General features: G+C 42.0%; 1 protein-coding gene across 3 annotated transcripts in view; it reads left to right on the forward strand.

Moving 5' to 3' along the window:
• The window catches only part of dapk1 (death-associated protein kinase 1), a 209,595-nt gene that overhangs the window by 65,079 nt on the left and 126,526 nt on the right, over positions 1-17,990 (forward strand). Inside the window, exon 1 of one of the 3 annotated variants that reach the window (XM_068030070.1) lies at positions 7,270-7,718. The exons of 1 other annotated variant lie outside the window; for it this stretch is intronic. The gene's annotated coding sequence lies outside the window, so the exon portion shown is untranslated. Of the gene's footprint in view, positions 1-7,269; positions 7,719-12,205; positions 12,300-17,990 lie in introns of those variants that run through there. One more of the 3 variants, XM_068030071.1, reaches the window with a different exon arrangement.

Here is a 17,990-nt window from a genome sequence, read left to right on the forward strand (position 1 = left end):
TGAATTATTACATAGTCATTTCCACAAAAGTCATGTAGTGCAGGTTTTATTTACAGTGTAGGAGTTCTACAGCTGCTTTCTCGAGATTTAGATTTAGAAAAATATCTTGAAGTACTTTTCCAAATTTTCTTCTCACGCATCTGACCTTGTAATTTGAACTAGTGGTGTAGTAAACACAGTTGTCTTTTTTTTTTAGGTGTTGTGCTGAAACCGAGGTTGTCTAGGAAATGGTTAGCTTTTGACATCCAATTGATTTGCATTGGTTTGCCTAAAACTTCCGAAAATCCTGCCAGACCTTGGGAAGGTAGCCTTTATCTACATTTGAGTTAATGGAAAAAATGCTTTTTGCTTTAAAATGATTTGATATTGAATATTCAGGATAATTTGGAATAGAGCTTTAATGGGCAGAAATTAGGATTTTATTTAAGGGAATCGCAACCAAGGACATTTTGGAATTTATACTTGATCACCAGGTGGAAAATTTCAATTCGAAAAACAAACTCTGCAGATTTTGTTGTAAAATGTGCTGTCGTAGCATTCAATGATACTTGATCTAGAACAAATCTTCAAATGAAACTGTTGACTGGAGTCAGTTGGACAAAGGTAAATGAGTGCAGCTAAGCAACAGGTTTGATTATGCTGTGACTGACACACTGCTGTACATTTGCAACTATTCTGAAGTGTTTTCAAGCTCAAAAGGACAGGCTAAAATCCTCCATAATAGAAGCTCACTTTACTGTGGCGCAGTGGTTAGCACCGCAGCCTCACAGCTCCAGCGACCCAGGTTCAATTCTGGGTACTGCCTGTGTGGAGTTTGCAAGTTCTCCCTGTGACTGCGTGGGTTTCTGCCGGGTGCTCCGGTTTCCTCCCACAGCCCAAGACTTGCAGGTTGATAGGTAAATTGGCCATTGTAAATTGCCCCTCGTGTAGGTAGGTGGTAGGAGAATGGTGGGGATGTAGTAGGGAATATGGGATTAATGTAGGATTAATATAAATGGGTGGTTGTTGGTCGGCACAGACTCGGTGGACCGAAGGGCCTGTTTCAGTGCTGTATCTCTAAATAAAATAAAAAATAAATAAAATAAAATTTACCTAATGGTATGATGGGTTTGCAGTGTTCCATGCTTTTATTTTAATCTCATCAAATGTACCTATTCATTTTGTGTTTTTGTTTCAGCCTGGGTTCGGTATTCAGTGGTTTGTACTCCACTGAGTTGATAGTATAAATTATTTTACTCGGCTAGATTTATTTTGGCATGAATGAATACATGATGCTGCCTTTCATGTTCCAATCTATGTAATCCCTTTTTAAACCCTCTAGATCTCAATATAAATGAATCTGATCTATAATACCCAAGTACATTTGAGCGCCTAAGACTTGAGAGACAAAAAGTGTACAATGTTGGGAATTTTTTTTTCTCATCCCATGACTGTAATTGCTTCTGTTGACTCTATGATTCCACTCAAACATTTTCTTTTCATGATCCTGGATGCTGAGTCAGGTTATCAAAGGAGGCAGAAGAGAGAATTTTTCTTATTATTCATTCACCAGATGTGGATGTCACTGGCAGAGGCAGCATTTATGGTCCATTCCTAATTCACCTTGAGAAGGTGGTGGTGAGCCCCATTCTTGACAACTGAGTGGCTTGCTAGGCTATTTCGGAGGGCAGTTAAGAGTCAATCACATTGCTCTGGCTCTGAAGTCACAGGCCAGACAGGGTAAGGATGGCAGATTTTCTTCCCTAAAGGACATTAGTGAACCAGATGGGGTTTTCTTTTGGTAGTTACGTGGCCATCATGAATCAAACTAGCTTCTTATTCCAGATTTACTTAATTAACAGAATTTAAATTCCCCAACTACAGTGGTGAGATTTGAACTCGTGTCTCGGATCATTAGTGTAGACCTCTGGGTTACTAGTCCTGTAACATAATCACAATGCTACTGTACCCAGTATGTACCAAAGCCAAGCCAGAGCCTGCATTCACTTGGTGTCCACATAGTTCTTCCCTGCAGGGATCGCTGGATAGAGGTTAGAAGCAGAAACCCTGGCACTCCAGTACTTGAGAAGATTCATCAATAGCCTCGTATTAACTTGAAACTTTAATCAATGATTGGGCTATATCTGTTTTCCAAAAGACAACTGACCATTGTAGAATTGGGTCGTGTTGTTGAAAAGCTTCCACACAATCCCTTTTTCCTTTACCTGTCAGTTATATCTTGCAATCATTGAAACATTTTGGTGAAGTAGAGTGAAAAGTTGGCATCAATTTTTAAATGTGTGGTAATGCACTTTGCTAAAGGAGATGATGGTATTGAATGTTTCCATATGTCCATTTGCGCTCCTTTTATTCTAGACTTAAAATGTCCAATTCAAAATTCAGAGCATCATTTCAGTACATATTGGTCATTATGACACAGACGGAGGTCATTCAGACTGGGGCTTTGTAAAGCAATCCAGTCAGTCCCATTCCCCTGCTCTATCCCCATAACCCTGCACATTTATTTTCAAGTGTCCTTCCAATTTCCTTTTGAAATCATTGATCATCTCCACTTCCACCACGCTCGTAGGCAGTGAGTTCCATGTCATTATCAATTGCTGCATAAAAAAGTTCTTCGTAACATTTCCCCCCCCCCCCCCCTCCCATACCTCTTGCCCAAAACCTTCTATTTGTGTGTCCTAGTATAGTGTAGGGAAAACTACTGCGTTTTTGTGCAATGAGAAAGGGCTAATTAATAATCTGGTGGTAAAAGAACCTTTACGGAAAAGTGACCATATTATCATACAATTTTCCATGAAGTTTGAAAAAGATGTCGTTCAATCCGAAACTAGGTTCTTAAATCTAAACAAAGGCAACTATGAAGGAATGAGGAGCAAGTTGGCCATGATGGATTGGAAAAATATATTAAATGGTTGATGGTAGATAGGCAATGGCTAGTATTTAAAGAATTAATGAATGGTTTTCAAAACCATACATTCCTTTTAAGGCAAAAGAACCCAATAGGGAAAGTGAGTCAGCTGTAGCTAACAAAGGAAGTTAAAGATAGTGGGCTGAATTTTGTTCTCCCCCAGGCTTTGGGTTCTGTGGTGGGGGGGCGCCAGAAAATGGCTTCGGATGAGGCTCACCACGGACCTCGACGCCGGGAGGGCTCAGCCCGATCCTGTGCCAGCACCCCCCTGCCAGTGGGTGATGGGACTACAATTAACATATTCAAATCAAAAAAATATATTTAAATAGACTTACCTGCGATCTTGATGACTTGCCACGATCTTCGGCGTGGCGGCTGGCACGCCAGTGCCTTCAGATATCAATCCGGGAAACGAGGCGCCACACTGGTGGAGAGGGGGGAGGAGGTAAGTTTGTCAGTGTGGGGTTTGGGGGCGGGGTCAAATATACGTAATGGGTGTCGGGGGTGGTGGGAAGGGTTGAACCTTAAACTTTATGCAGTTTGGGGGTAGGGAAAGGTCAGATGTAAAAGGTAAGTGTTTTGGTGGGGGAGGTTAAATCTTTAATGAAATGGTTATTGGGAGGGTGGGAAAGGGGCGTTATAATTTTATTTAATTTTGGGGGTGCCAGCAGGGCTGGCTGTCCTTTAAAAAGGGCGCCAGCACCTGCGTACAGCCAGCTGCCGCCATTGCCAGGGATGGACAGCCCGCCTCCACCATGAGATTTGGGGCTACCCAGGCTATTTAAATGAGCCGCCATGTGGGAGATTGCGGTGACTCTTTCACATGCGGCCTACACGGGCCGGCTGCCATTTTTTTGAGCGTGCTGCCGAGATCAACGGCGGGTTCTTAAAATCCAGGCCAGTATTAGATCAAAGGGGGGCCTTATAAAGTTGCTAAAAAAAAAAGTCATAAGCTGGAGGATTGGGAGAATTTTAGAATCCAGCAAAGGAGGACCAAGAAATTGATAAAACAGAATATGAATGCAAATTAGCAAGAAATATAAATACGGATTGTAAAAGCTTCTATAGGTATGTAAAAAGGAAAAAATTAGCAAAGACAAATGTGGGTCCGTTCCAGGCAGCGACAGGAGAATTTATAATGGGAAATAGAGAAATGGCAACGAAGCTAAATAATTAATTTGTGTCTGTCTTCACAGAGGAAGATACAAGAAGTCTCCCTGAAATAATTGAGATCCATAGGTCTAGTGAGAATGAGGAAGTGTTGATGTTCAAAGGGGCCTAGGTTCCTTGTTCCTAATTTATTGAAAGCTAGCATGCTGGTGCAGCAAGCATTTAGAAAGGCAAATGGTATGTTAGCCTTTATTGCAAGTGGATTTGAGTACAGAAGCAAAGAAGTCTTATTTCAGTTGTACAGAGCATTGGTGAGGCCGCACCTGGAATATTACGTACAGTTCTGGTCCCCTTACCTGAGGAAGGATATTGTTACGATCAGGTGAGAAAGGTGTCTAGGGGTCTCTCTCAGCTTTCACCTGGTCTTCGCGTAACCGGGTTTAATTTTAAACACACTGTTTTTGGCTCCCCCTTTGGTGAATCCTTGTTCACCGCTTTCCAATTATAAGGCAAAGAAACTAGCACAAACAGGCTTTCTTCGGTTTAAAGATGAAAAGTTGAAATTTATTAAACTTGAACTTAAACTCTAATTTGGTTGACGCCTACGGATACACGCGTGCCCATGCTAGCATGTATACATGCTACACACGTGCAAATAGGGACAGAAAAGAGCAGAAGAAAAATAAAGTGGAAAAGTTTGAGGCAATATCTGGAGAGTTTTTGTTACAGTTCTTCGAGCTCACTAGAGCCTTGATTGTAGGTAGATTTTGCTTTTTGTTGGGGCCCAATATTCTTCTGAAATCTTGTTCGCTGTGGGAGACTTTTCTCTCTTGGGGTTCATGTGTCTTCAGTGGATTCAGAGGCTTGTGAGAAAAAGATGGGAGCAGGCAGACAGGAGGGGCTGTGGCAAGTCCAGGAGCATTCTGCTTTCTGCCCAAACTGCTTGTACAAATTCAAAAAACTCCAGTTGTCCAGCAGGTTAGTCATGTGACTAGCTGGTTTGACCATGTCCGTTTGTGTATTCGGCTATCTTAGCAGTCATCCTGGAATGTGAGCTCTCCCACCTTCGCTGTCTGGTGATCAAAAGTCCATTGTGGGTTGAATGTGTCAGGGAATGGTCCTTTTCTCCTTTCCAAGCGCTGTCTGTTAATATGCAAATGGCTTTCCAGCCAAGAGTCCATTGTGGGTTGAATGCATCAGGGAATGGCTGCTTTGTCCTTCCAAACTCTGTCTTCTAGCCAAGATCTGGTAATTTTTAAAAGCAAGTCCTTTCTTCACTTCAACAGCAGTTTGAAATTTAATGTTCATGTGGCAAAATTAATATGCCTCATGATTGGCAGGTGGGAGCCTGCATGACAATGTACTTCCCATTGAAGGTTCATTAGACTGATTCCTGGGATGGTGGGATTGTCCTATGAGGAGAGATTGAGGAGACTGGGCCTGTATTCTCTGGAGTTTAGGAGAATGAGAGGCAATCTCATAGAAACTTACAGAATTCTTAGAGGGCTCGACAGGGTAGATGCAGAAAGGATGTTTCCCCTGGATGTGGGGTCTAGAACCAGAGGACACAATCTCAGAATAAAGGGCAAGCCATTTAGGCCTGAGATGAGGAGGAACTTCTTCACCCAGAGGGTGGTGAATCTGCCCGGAGGGCACTGAGTAAGTTCAAGACTGAGATTTCCAGTTGCTAATGACATCAAGGGATATGGGGATAATGCGGGGATATCGTGTTGAGATAGACAATCAGCCATGATCTAGAATGACGGAGCAGGCTCAGAGGGTGAATAGCCTACTCCTGCTCCTATATTCCTATTTTGAATGTTAACATGGAAAGTTCACTATTCAAAACATTAATAGGTTAAACCAGCCTTAAATATCATAGACATGAGACTTAATTATTAATGTTGAGAAAGTAATTCCCAAACTCCAAGGACAATTAAGTTGAACAGGCCTCCGTACCATAATTTTCCAAATATAATACATATTCTTCTCCTAAAAACTGTTCTAGCAGTTGGGTACGTATTATACTTGGTAACAAATCAAAATTTTTGCAGCCGGTCAAGAACGTCTTTTCCACATGTGTTGCAAATGATGCATACCTACCAGAAATGTTGCGTTTTGATGGTATTTCTTTAAATTCTTCCTGTTTCTTCTGGCTTCCCGATGGTGTAAACGCATGTACTCCAGAAAAAGCCACCCATTCTGCTTTTGGTGCATCTGCTGTTTAAGTGGTCAGTTGCAGTTGACTTCCATCACTTACAATTGGCCTGTCATGTCTCCAGGAATAATGACAAGATCTCTGCTCCTGGAAAGAAACTGGCTCCAATTCCAAGTGTACTTGGACAGGAGGCTTACGAATGTGCTGTGTTCGATCAACTAATAAACGTTGTCTGCTCATTTGGTCCACTTGAGAATGCATATTTTGCATGGGCATGGGAGCCAGCCATTCAGCAAACTCTGGTGAGAACGGACTGTTTAGCTTAGTCGGGTTTGCTTGCTGCTTTTGTCAATAAAGGGTCTAGGTGCATATTATATATGGTGATATACTGCACAGTGGCGCAGTAGTTAGCACCGCAGCCTCACAGCTCCAGCGACCCGGGTTCAATTCTGGGTACTGCCTGTGTGGAGTTTGCAAGTTCTCCCTGTGTCTGCGTGGGTTTTCTCCGGGTGCTCCGGTTTCCTCCCACAAGCCAAAAGACTTGCAGGTTGATAGGTAAATTGGCCATTATAAATTGCCCCTAGAATAGGTAGGTGGTAGGGAAATATAGGGACATGTGGGGATGTGGTAGGAATATGGGATTAGTGTAGGATTAGTATAAATGGGTGGTTGATGGTTGGCACAGACTTGGTGGGCCGAAGGACCTGTTTCAGTGCTGTATCTCCTTTTAAAAAAAAAAAAAACAATTTTGACTCTTCGTTCATGGAAATCGGAGTGCATATTATATTTTGGGCATGTTGTATTTGGAAAATTACGGTATTTGGAGCCTTATTTTTCAGTCAACTCCAAGCACCAGTGATGCTTTATTTATGCTACACCTTAAATAAGTTAGAGTAAGATAGTACCCTGGTTTATTCTGTTGGCATGTAAATTCACAGGAGATTAGTTGTTCATTGGTTTGGTTGGCATCCTTCCATCTGTGAAAGATGATGTATACGTAGCAACCAATCCATGTAGGTGGGGAAGTGACACTGAGTTGTTTTTGACGTTGGTGCCTGTTGCCGAGCTGCTGTAGCAACTGGTCGTTGTGGTAGTGCACACCAATCTGCAGAATGTGCCGCCATTTCCCTCTTTCCTCCCAGGTGTGATAGTCAACATTTATGGCCTTAAAATGGAGCTTTGGGCACCCCACTGGTCGTCTAGCCCCGGCTGCCTAACCATACAGACGGTCCTTGGGTATACGACCGTCTTCCATCCTGAAGGCATTTCCGATCCACCGAAGCCACCTTTGTTTGATTAATGCCAACACCCTTGGGACCTGTGCCTTTGTGAGGATTGCTGCATTTGTGATTTTTGTCCTGCCAGGATATACCCATGATGTGCTGCAGACAGTGAAGATGGAAATTATTGAACTTCTTTTCCTGGTAACTAAGTTGCCCATGTTTCACAGCCATACAGCAAGGTGCTGAGAACACAGGCCTGATAAACCATCAGCTTGGTCCGAAGGGTCAGCTTGCACGTTTCGCGAGTCGACCAAAGATGGTAGCTGCTTTCCCTATTTCCCTGTTTGTTGTTTACTGTGTGTGATTATTTAGTAGTTGTGCTTAATGTGTAGACAGACTTGATGTGTACATTTTTTATTTGTAAAAGACACTTTAGGGCAATTATTGATAGCATATGGTACAAAAGGAGAGGTTTTAAAAAATACTCCTGTAACTGCACATAGATCTGCTTACATCACGATCAACGCCAGGGTCAAAGTTCATGTTTAGCAAATAAGCCATTGATGATTAATTTATTTGGTATAAAATGCAATATCCAATTTTTGTATTTCAAACTGCCTGCTCCCCATCACTATTGACCTGAATTATAAAGAAATAGAATGTTTTCATTAAGACGTTTGTAAAAAGATTCTTCTAGTGTATGGTTATTGTGGTGCAGAGCCGGAGAACTTTCAAACTTTGCCAATAGTTTTTTTTAATTCAATCAAGGCTACAAGCTGGTTTTGTAAGACATTTGCTACTTGCCAATTTTTGAAAGAAATGTTAATATGGAAACAGAAGAATCAGTTTGTAGAATCATTTCTTTTTGTAAAAAAGATCAACTCAATCAGAATAGTTCTTTGTATTCCGTTGTGCTGTGCAGTGAATATTCCATTGTAAGCACATTTCAACTTGGAAATAAACACACTCCCACAGTAATAACAGCTTTCAACCCACAGCAACCTTTCACTAGTTTCATGTCAGAATCTTATTTCAACTTTTCAGCCCTGTAGACTTCTATATCTGCATTGCACTAACCGCACTGCAAGCTGCTTCCTTTTTTTTTGTAGCTGTATTTGTAATGTATTTATATTATTAAAGTAATGATGTATATAAACACTTCCTTGAACTGGCCATGCATACATGGTGTCCATTTTGGCTCTAGCTTCTTTAGCTCCTCTTCAACCTGCATTTTGAGAGCATAAGGAACAGGCCTAGACTTGCAATATGCTGGCTTTGCTTTCGGCCTGACTTGAATGTGCACCTTCACGTCGATTTATGCCTTCATAGCTGTCCTCCAATGTTCCTGTAACTAAGAGCTGATCAAGCTTCTTGATCATCTCAACTTAGAAAACATGCTGCTTGTCTGACTTCAACTTGCATTGTTTTGTTGACACTACAACAATGGGTAACTTGAGGGACTTGCCCTTATATTGGTCATTGCACTCCATTTGTACAGACATTTCTAACACCTCAGAGTAGTTTTTCACCTGAATTTGCTCTTGTACATGTCTCTACTCATAATTGAGCAATCTGCAGCCGTATTGATGCGCATATTGATGTCCTGTTAGTTTGCCAATACCTTTGTACAAAGGTCTCTGTCATTTGAGTAATTGCTAGTGGCATAAATGTTGTACAACCCTAGCCCCTCTTCGCTTAGGCACTCTCGATTCACTTCAAGATTGTGAACTCCACCCTTGTGATGATGCTGTTTTCCATTACCACTGGAATGAGATCCCTTTCCTGCTTTGCATTTGCTTGGCAAACAGTTGCAATGTGGCCTTTCTTTTGGCAATTAAAGCACTTGATGTTTCTGTACTGACATGCTTATGTCTTTTGATTGCCCCTTACAGTGATAAGACACTAAACTACTATCACCAGCACTCTTCTGACTGGATGTCCCCACTTTAGGCTTGGTGGAAGCCTTCTGACCGTGGACAGAAGCTGTACTAATCACTTGCAGAGCACGAAAATCCCCAAGCATTCTTTTTTTGCTACCTCCGTAGAAAGAGCAATCTTGAATGCAAGCTCAAATGCAAGATTTTATGTGTTTGGTAACTTCAGTTGGATTCTTTCGTCCACCAATCCACACACTCATCTGTCTAGTAATGCACGCCCTAAGAATGTGCCAAAGTTGCAATGTAGTGATAAATTCTTCAGTGCCACAATGTACTCACCAACTGTTACACTATCTTTCTGATTTCTGGTTCCAAATTTGCAGCTTTCCACTATCTCTAGTGGTTTAGGGTTGAAATGTTTCCCTAACTTGGTGATTGTTTTGAATGACACATCTTTTGCCTTATTGGGATCAAGAAGATTTGTTCGCATGCCATACACTTTCAGTCCAATTTCTGTTAACAAAATTGCTTTCTTGCCATCAGGAATTGCCTTATTCTGAATCTTGACCTCTTCACTTTCACCTTCAAGTTCCAAAATGTTGTTAGCTCTGAAAAACATGTCCATTCTTTCAATATACAAACTGAATGGTTCTCGAGCTCTCGCACATGTCCCTAGCTTTCCAGTGGGCACAGCCATATTATCCTGTTTCCAAATTCATAATAACGCAGTAAACACTTTACTGCAGCTGTCCATAACAGTAATAACTAAAACAGTCTAGTCAGTGGTTGAAAATATTCTTTTGCTCAAATGAGCACTTTGAATCCGATTCACATTAGGACCCTGCGGTATTCCATTCCACTGAGGAGAAAGCTTGAGGTTCAGGCTTTGCACAATCCAGACAAAAATCTGGGCCATCTGAGTAGGTAGGTCATCAGGAGCTGGCTGATCTTGTTCACTGCAGTCCCTGCTACTGTTTGCTGCTTATATTTGCAGTCTTTGATCCCACCCTGGTCGCCAATTTCTGTAATTATTTAGGGTGGCACTAGCAGAGAAAATGGACACCAAGCATAGCCTGTTCAAAGAAGTGTTTATTTACATCATTGTCATCACAACATTAGCATAATATACAAATTCCACTGTTGAAACAAAAGCATTTCATTTCACTGTCATTTGGGGTGGTGCTCGGAAGCTCCATAGACTTTACCTGAGACAAAATCTTTCAAACTATCAACCAATTTTCAATTGAAGTCACTTGACTGATTCAATCTATTGTATGAAAGAAAGACTTGTATTTATGTAGCACTTTTTACATCCTCTGGACGTCTCAAAACACTTGAGTTCCATTTGAGATGTTTTCACTGTTTTTCCTAAGGTTATATTCTTGAACAGCATATGTAAAGTTTACAGTAAAGAGGAATTTGCATTATAAATGATTTAATTTGGTGGCTTGAATTTTTGATTTTGGGATAATTTTACATACAATTGTATAGTTGGTTTATTTATTTAATGGTGTTGATTCACTCTTCCCTTCCTGGCCCACAATCAAACACTCTCCAGCAGAAACTGAACCATGTGAGGCATAGGTTGCACCTTGATGCAGATTTTTGTGATTCTACTCCTATATCTTTGCAAACATTTTTTCATTGCTCAGCTACCTTGTTGCACCTGTGATGGTTTCATTAGTTCTTAACCATAATAATATGACAGTAATTTGTCACATTCATAAAGATAATCTGTTTTAACTTTTACAGTTTGCTTTGCTTTTATTTAAAGGGTGAGATTCCCAATGTTATAGCAATCTGCCTAAGGGCAGGTCTTCTCATTTCTCCACGCCTCGTTGTCTTGCGCTTTCCTCTTTAGTTGCCCTTAGGAGCCTCCCATTTTCAATGTGAAGTTGTCTAATATCATTCTCTTTTTCTCCCTTTTGGTTTACATCCCACTAAACTACCTTCAATCACCTCCTTCGTCAAGTTCTCATGCCTTAAAATGTGGCCAGTCCAACCTTGTTGCCTTTTGATGATGGTCACTAATGTTCTATCCTCCACCACCATCCTGAGAACTTATTCATTACTCTTGGGTTCTCTCCAAGTGACCCGCTCCATCCTCCTTCAGATGTGCATTTCACAACTTCCTAGTCTTTGGATATCCGCTTTTCTCAATGTCCAAAATTCAGTCCCATACAGCAAGATAGCCCAAAACACAGTCTTGATAATTTTCTTTAAGATCTTTACTCATTCCTGGACTGAGCAATTCTTTGTTTGGAGAATGCGGTCTTTGCCATTGCCATTCTAGCTCTGATTTCTTTATGGTAGTAACCATCTTCTGGCAAGGTGCTTCCCAGGTAATTAAATTGTGATACCTGTTCTAGCTGTTGACCATTTATCATGACTTCTGCTATCCCACCGTTATTTCTTCCAATCTTAATAACTTTTGTCTTTTTTACATTAGTTTTCATTCCATAAGCTTCCACCACTTTATTCATTCTATCCATTAGTATCTGTAGATCGTCTGCTATGCTCACCACGAAGGCCTGGTCATCTGTAAATCTGATGACCAGATTCCTAATAAGGTATTTTACTCCCTTTTTAATTCCCTTTCAGCACCTTGCGCTACTATTGGTTGAGCAGGCAGATGTTTAACAGTGATGCTGCAGAGCAGGCAGTTTGAGATAAAGGAGCAGAGCTTTTAGGGCTCTGATTCTGCTTTCTTCCCCATTTTTTCTGGTGAGTAAGCACCCAGCCTCTGCTTGATGCAGTCCTAAAAGGATGAGATATAACTTTGTGTATAAATTCATGGGTGTGAATGTGTGTGCATTATAGCTGCTACTCTGGACCTGAGCCCATTACTTCTGTCTCATTTTTTTTTTTTTTCCCCCCCGCTTGGCCCCTGTCTGGCCTTTCTCAGGTTTGAATATCTCCAATCTGGTTTCTATAGCTGCAACAGAACTGAAACAGCCCGAACCAAATTCAAAATGTGGGTATCGCTGGCAAGGACAGCAATTCTTGCCCTTGAGAAGGCGATGGTAAGCCGCTTTCTTGAATCACTGCAGTTCGTATGGTGAAAGTACTCCCACAGTGCTGTTAGATAGGGAGCTCCTGAATTTTAAACCAGTGACGATGAAGGACTGGCGATACATATCCAAGTCAGGGCAGTGTGAGGCATGAAGAGGAACTCACCACAGAATCCCCAGCCTCTGACCTGCTTTTGTAGTCACAGCATTTATGTGGCTGGTCTAGTTAAGTTTCTGGCCAGTGGTGACCCCCAGAAAGTTGATGGTGGTGAAATCGGCGATGCTAATGCCATTGAATGTCAATGGGAGATGGTTAGACATGCTAGTTGAAGATGATCATTGTCTGTCACTTATCAGCCCCAAACGGAATGACGCCCAGATCTTACAGCATGCTTCATTATCTGAGGAGTTGCGAATGGAACTGAACACTGGGCAGTCATAGAATATCCCCACATCTGACCTTATGTTGGAGGGGAGATCATTGATTAAGCAACTGAAGATGGTTAAGCCTCGGACGTTTAGTTTAGTTTAGAGATACAGCACTGAAACAGGCCCTTCGGCCCACCGAGTCTGTGCCGACCATCAACCACCCATTTATACTAATCCTACATTCCTACCACATTCCCACCTGTCCCTATATTTCCCTACCACCTACCTATACTAGGGGCAATTTATAATGGCCAATTTACCTACCAACCTGCAAGTCTTTTGGCTTGTGGGAGGAAACCGGAGCACCCGGAGAAATCCCACGCAGACACAGGGAGAACTTGCAAACTCCACACAGGCAGTACCCAGAATTGAACCCGGGTCGCTGAAGCTGTGAGACTGCGGTGCTAACCACTGCGCCACTGTGCCGCGATGTTCTAGGGCTGAGATTATTGACCTCCAACAACTGCAACCATCTTTGTTTGTGTCTGAAATGACTCCAGCCAGTGGAGAGATTCCCCCCCCGCCCCCCCCATTTGCATTAACTTCAGTCTTGCAAGGGTTCCTTGATGTCACACCCGTTCAAATGCTGCCTTGATGTTAAGGGCGGTCACACTCGCCTCATCTCTTGAATTCAGCTCCTTTGGCCATGTTTACGGCAAGGTTATAGTGAGGTCTGGAGCTAAGTGGTTCTCACAGAACCTAAACTGAGCATCGGTGAGCAGGTTGTTGGTGAGTAAGTGTTGCTTGATTGCACTGTCAACAGCATCTTCTATCACTTTGATGATTGAGGGCAGACTGGAGTGGTAATTGGCCGGATTGGATTTTTGTTTAATTCATTCACAGGATGTAGCCGTCACTTTTTTTTGTCCTCCTTTTTGTGAATAGGACATACCTGGACAAATTTCCAATTTATCAGGCAGATGCTAATGTTGTAGCTGTACTGGAACAGCTTGGCTAGAGGCATGGCTAGTTCCAGAGCACATTGGCATAGGGTCAAGCAGATTAAAGAATGAAATGCATGGCTCAAAGAGTGGTGTGGGAAGAAGGGTTTTCAATTCATGGAGCACTGGCACTAGTATTCAGGAAAGAGAGAGCTGTTCCGTTGGGATGGGCTGCACTTAAACTGGGCTGGGACCAGTGTCCTGACAAATCATATAACTGGGGCTGTGGATAGGGCTTTAAACTAATGGTGGGTGGGGGTGTGGAGGTTTCAGGTGAAGGGAGGTTTAGAAAGCCAAAGAGAAAAGTCGGGGCAATAGAACAGTCTAATGATGTGGATAAAGAGCAGAGTGAGACAGGAAGGGACAGAGAGTTTAGCAGTAACTGCGCACCAGCGAGTAAGGTCGATGTTGGGAATAGCAGTAAAGAAATGAAATTAAAGGTTCTTTATCTGAATGCAAGAAGCATCCACAATAAGATAGATGCACTAGTGGCACAAACAGAAATAAATGGTTTAGATCTAATCGCCATTACAGAGACATTGGTTACAAGGTGATCAAGGTTGGGAAATAAATATTCCAGGGTACACAATATTTTGAAAAGACGGGAAGAATAGCAAAGGGGGTGGTGGGGGAGGGGGAGCGGTAGCCCTGATAGTAAAGGATGGCATAAGGACCTTAGCTCAGAAGATCAGGAGGTAGAATCATATGGGATTAGGAATAGGAAGAATCAGAAAACACTGGTGGGAGTAGTTTATAGGCCCCCTAACAGTAGATATATCATTGGTCAGAGCATTAAGCAAGAAATCATTGGAGCTTGTAACAAAGACAATGTAAAAATTGTGGAGGACTTTAATCTTCATATAGACTGGACCAATCATATTGGCAAGGGTAGACTAGAAGATGAGTTTATGGAATGTTTTTGTGATAGTTTCTTGGAGCAACATGTAGTGGAACCAACTAGAGATAAAGCTATTTTATGTCTAGTATGTGCAGTGAGACGAGGTTAATTAGTAATCTCAGTAAAAGATCCACTGGGAAATAGTGACCATAACACAATTGAATTCAATGTTAAGTTTGAAAGTGACCTACTCCAATCATAAACCAGAATCTTAAACAAATCCACTTATTTAGTTATGGGGAGAGAACTGACTGTGATTGGGAATGTAAACTAAAAGGAATGGCACTAAATAAACAGTGGGAAAAGTTTAAAGAAACAATTCAAAATGTTCAACAAAAATACATTCCATTGAAAAATAAAAACTCAGCAAAAATGATCTATTCGTGGCTTACTCAGGAAGTTAAGGATATATATTGGCTTAAAAGAAGAGGCTTATGTTGCAAAGAATAGTAACAAGTCTGAGGATTGGGAGTGTTTTAGAAACCAGCAAAGGGGTGCCAAAATGTTGTGCAGGGAAAAAAATAGAATGCGTGTAAACAAGCTAGGAATGTTAAAACAGATTGTAAGTGCTTTTACGAGTATATAAAAAGGAAAAGCGTAGCTAAAACAAACAGTGTTCTCTTAGAAGCAGAGACAGGAGAAATTATTCTGGGGAATGAGGAAATGGCAGAGACATTGGACAAATGTTTTGTCTGTCTTCACGATAGAAGACACAAGTTGCATACCAGAAATAGAGGGTAACCAAGGGGCTAAAAAGAGTGAAAAAATTAAGGTAATTAATATGAATAGAGAAAAAGTATTGGGAAAGATATATGGGACTAAAATCTGACAAATCCCCATGGCCTACATCCCAGGGTTCTAAAAGAGATAGCTACAGAGATGGTCGATACACTGGCTACGATTTTCCAAAATTCCCTGGATTCTGGAACGGTCCCAGCAGATTGGAAGTTAGCAAGAAAGGAGGGAGAAAATGGGGATCTGTAGGCCAGTTAGCCTGACATTAGTCATTGGGAAAATGCTGGAATCTATTATTAAGGAAGTCTTAACAATACACTTAGAAAATCATAGTATGATCAGGCAAAGTCAACATGGCTGTAACTGGTAGGTTAGATGAAGGGAAACAAGTAGATGTAGTATACCTGGATTTCCAAAAGGCATTTGATAAGGTACCACACAAAAGGTTAATAGGCAAGATAAGGGCTCAGAGTTGGGGATAATTTATTAGCATGGATAGAGGATTGGTTAACGGACAGGAACCAAAAAGTCGGCATAAATGGGGCATTTACAAGTTGGCAGGCTGTGACGAGTGGAGTGCTGCAAGGATCAGTGCTGGGGCCTCAACTATTTATAATCTATATCCATGATCAATGATTAATGAGACCAAGAGTAATGTATTTAAGTTGGCTGAAAATACAAAGGTAGGTGGAAATGTAAGCTGTGAGGAGGACATAGAGAGGCTGCAAAGAGATATAGATGGGTTAAATGAATGGGCAACAAGGTGGCAAATGGAGTATAATGTCAGGAAGTGTGAGGTTATTCACTTTGGTTGTAAGAATAGAAGAGCAGAATATTTTTAAAAGGCGTGAAACTTGTAAATGTTGTTCAGAGTGTGCTGGTACAAGGAACACAAAGTTAGCATGTAGGTACAGCAAGCAATTAGGAAGGCAACTGGCATGCTGGCTTTTATTGCAAGGGAATTGGAGTACAAGAATGAAGTCTTGCTGCAATTGCACAGGGCTTTGGTGAGACCACACCTGGAGTACTGTGTGCAGTTTTGCACTCCATATTTAAGGAAGGATATACATTCATTGGAGGCAGTACAATGAGGTTCTCCACATGAGTCCCTGGGATGAGGGGGTTGTCCTATGATAGGCTAAGTAAATTAGGTCTATATTCTCTGGAGCCTAGAAGAATGAGGGGTGATGTCATTGAAGGGGTTTGACAGGGTAGACATTGAGAGGTTGTTTCCACTGGCTGGCGAATCTAAAACACTGGGTGGGGGGGGGGGGGGGGCCCACAGTCTCAGGATAAGGGGCCAATCATATAGGACTGAGATGAGGAGAAATTTCTTCACTCAAAGAATTGTGAATCTTTGGAACTTTCTGTTCCAGAGGGTAGTGGATACTCTGTTGTTGAATATATTTAATGCTGTGATAGACAGATTTTTGCCTCTAAGGGAAACTAGGGATATGGAGAGTGGGCGGGCAAGTGGAGTTGAAGCCCAAGATCAGCCATGATCATATTAAATGGCAGAGCAGGCTCAACGGCCATATGGTTTACTGCTGCTCTTGTTCAGTGCTACAGAAGGGATGTTGTCAGGGCCCATAGCCTTTGCTGTATCCAATGCACTAAGACACTTCTTGATATCACATGGAGTGAATTGAATTGGCTGATGACTGGCATCTGTGATGTTAGGGTCCTCAGGAGGAGGCTGAGATGGATGATCCACTTGGCACTTTTGGCTGAAAATAGTTGCAAATGCTTCAGTATTTTTTGTGCTGTCATTCTGGGCTCTGCCATCTTTGAGGATGGGGATGTTCATGGAGCCATCGCCTCCTTTCAATCGTTGAATTGTCCACCACTGGATGTGGCAGGACTGCAGAGCTTTGATCTGATCTGTTGGTTGTGGGATCGCATAGCTCTGTTTAGCGTGCATGTAGTCCTGTGGTGTGCCTTCAGCAGATTGACACATCATTTTTAGGGTTGCCTGGTGCTGCTCATTGAACCAAGGTTGGTCCCCCGGCTTGATGGTAATGGTAGAGTAAGGGACCTGTCGGCCCAAGAGGTTACAGATTGCGGTGGAATACAATTCTGCTGATGGTCCACAGCGTCTCTTGGATGCCCAGTTTTGAACTGTTGGATCTATCCCATTTAGCACGGTAGTGGTGCCACACAGCATGATGGAGGGTGCCCTCAGTGTGAAGAGAGACTTTGTTTCCACAGGGTCCATGTAGTTCCCACTCCTAATACAATCAAGGGTCAGAAGCATCTGCAATAGATAGGTTGGTGAGGACGAGGTCAGATAGGTTTTTCCCTTGTGGATGTAAAAGATCCCATGGCACTATTTTTGAAGAAGAGCAAGGGAATTATCCCCAGTGTCCTGGCCAATATTTATCCCTCAATCAACATTACAAAAAAACGGATTATCTGATCATTATCACATTGCTGTTTCTGGGAATTTGCTGTGCGCATACCAGCTGCTACATTTACTGCCTTACAACAGTGACTGTACTTCTAAACGTACTTCATTGGCTGTAAAGTGCTTTAAGATGTCTAGTGGACATGAAAGGTGCTATATAAATGCAAGTCTTTTTGTGTTGGTTCTTCACCACCTGTCACAGGCCCAGTCTGGCAGCTATGTCCATCAGGACTCAGCCAGCTTGTTCAGTAATGGTGCTATCAAGCCACTGTTGGTGATGGACAGTGAAGTCCCCA

This window comes from Heterodontus francisci, chromosome 4 (genome assembly GCF_036365525.1).
Source record: "Heterodontus francisci isolate sHetFra1 chromosome 4, sHetFra1.hap1, whole genome shotgun sequence".
In the NCBI taxonomy this organism is placed as follows: domain Eukaryota; kingdom Metazoa; phylum Chordata; class Chondrichthyes; order Heterodontiformes; family Heterodontidae; genus Heterodontus; species Heterodontus francisci.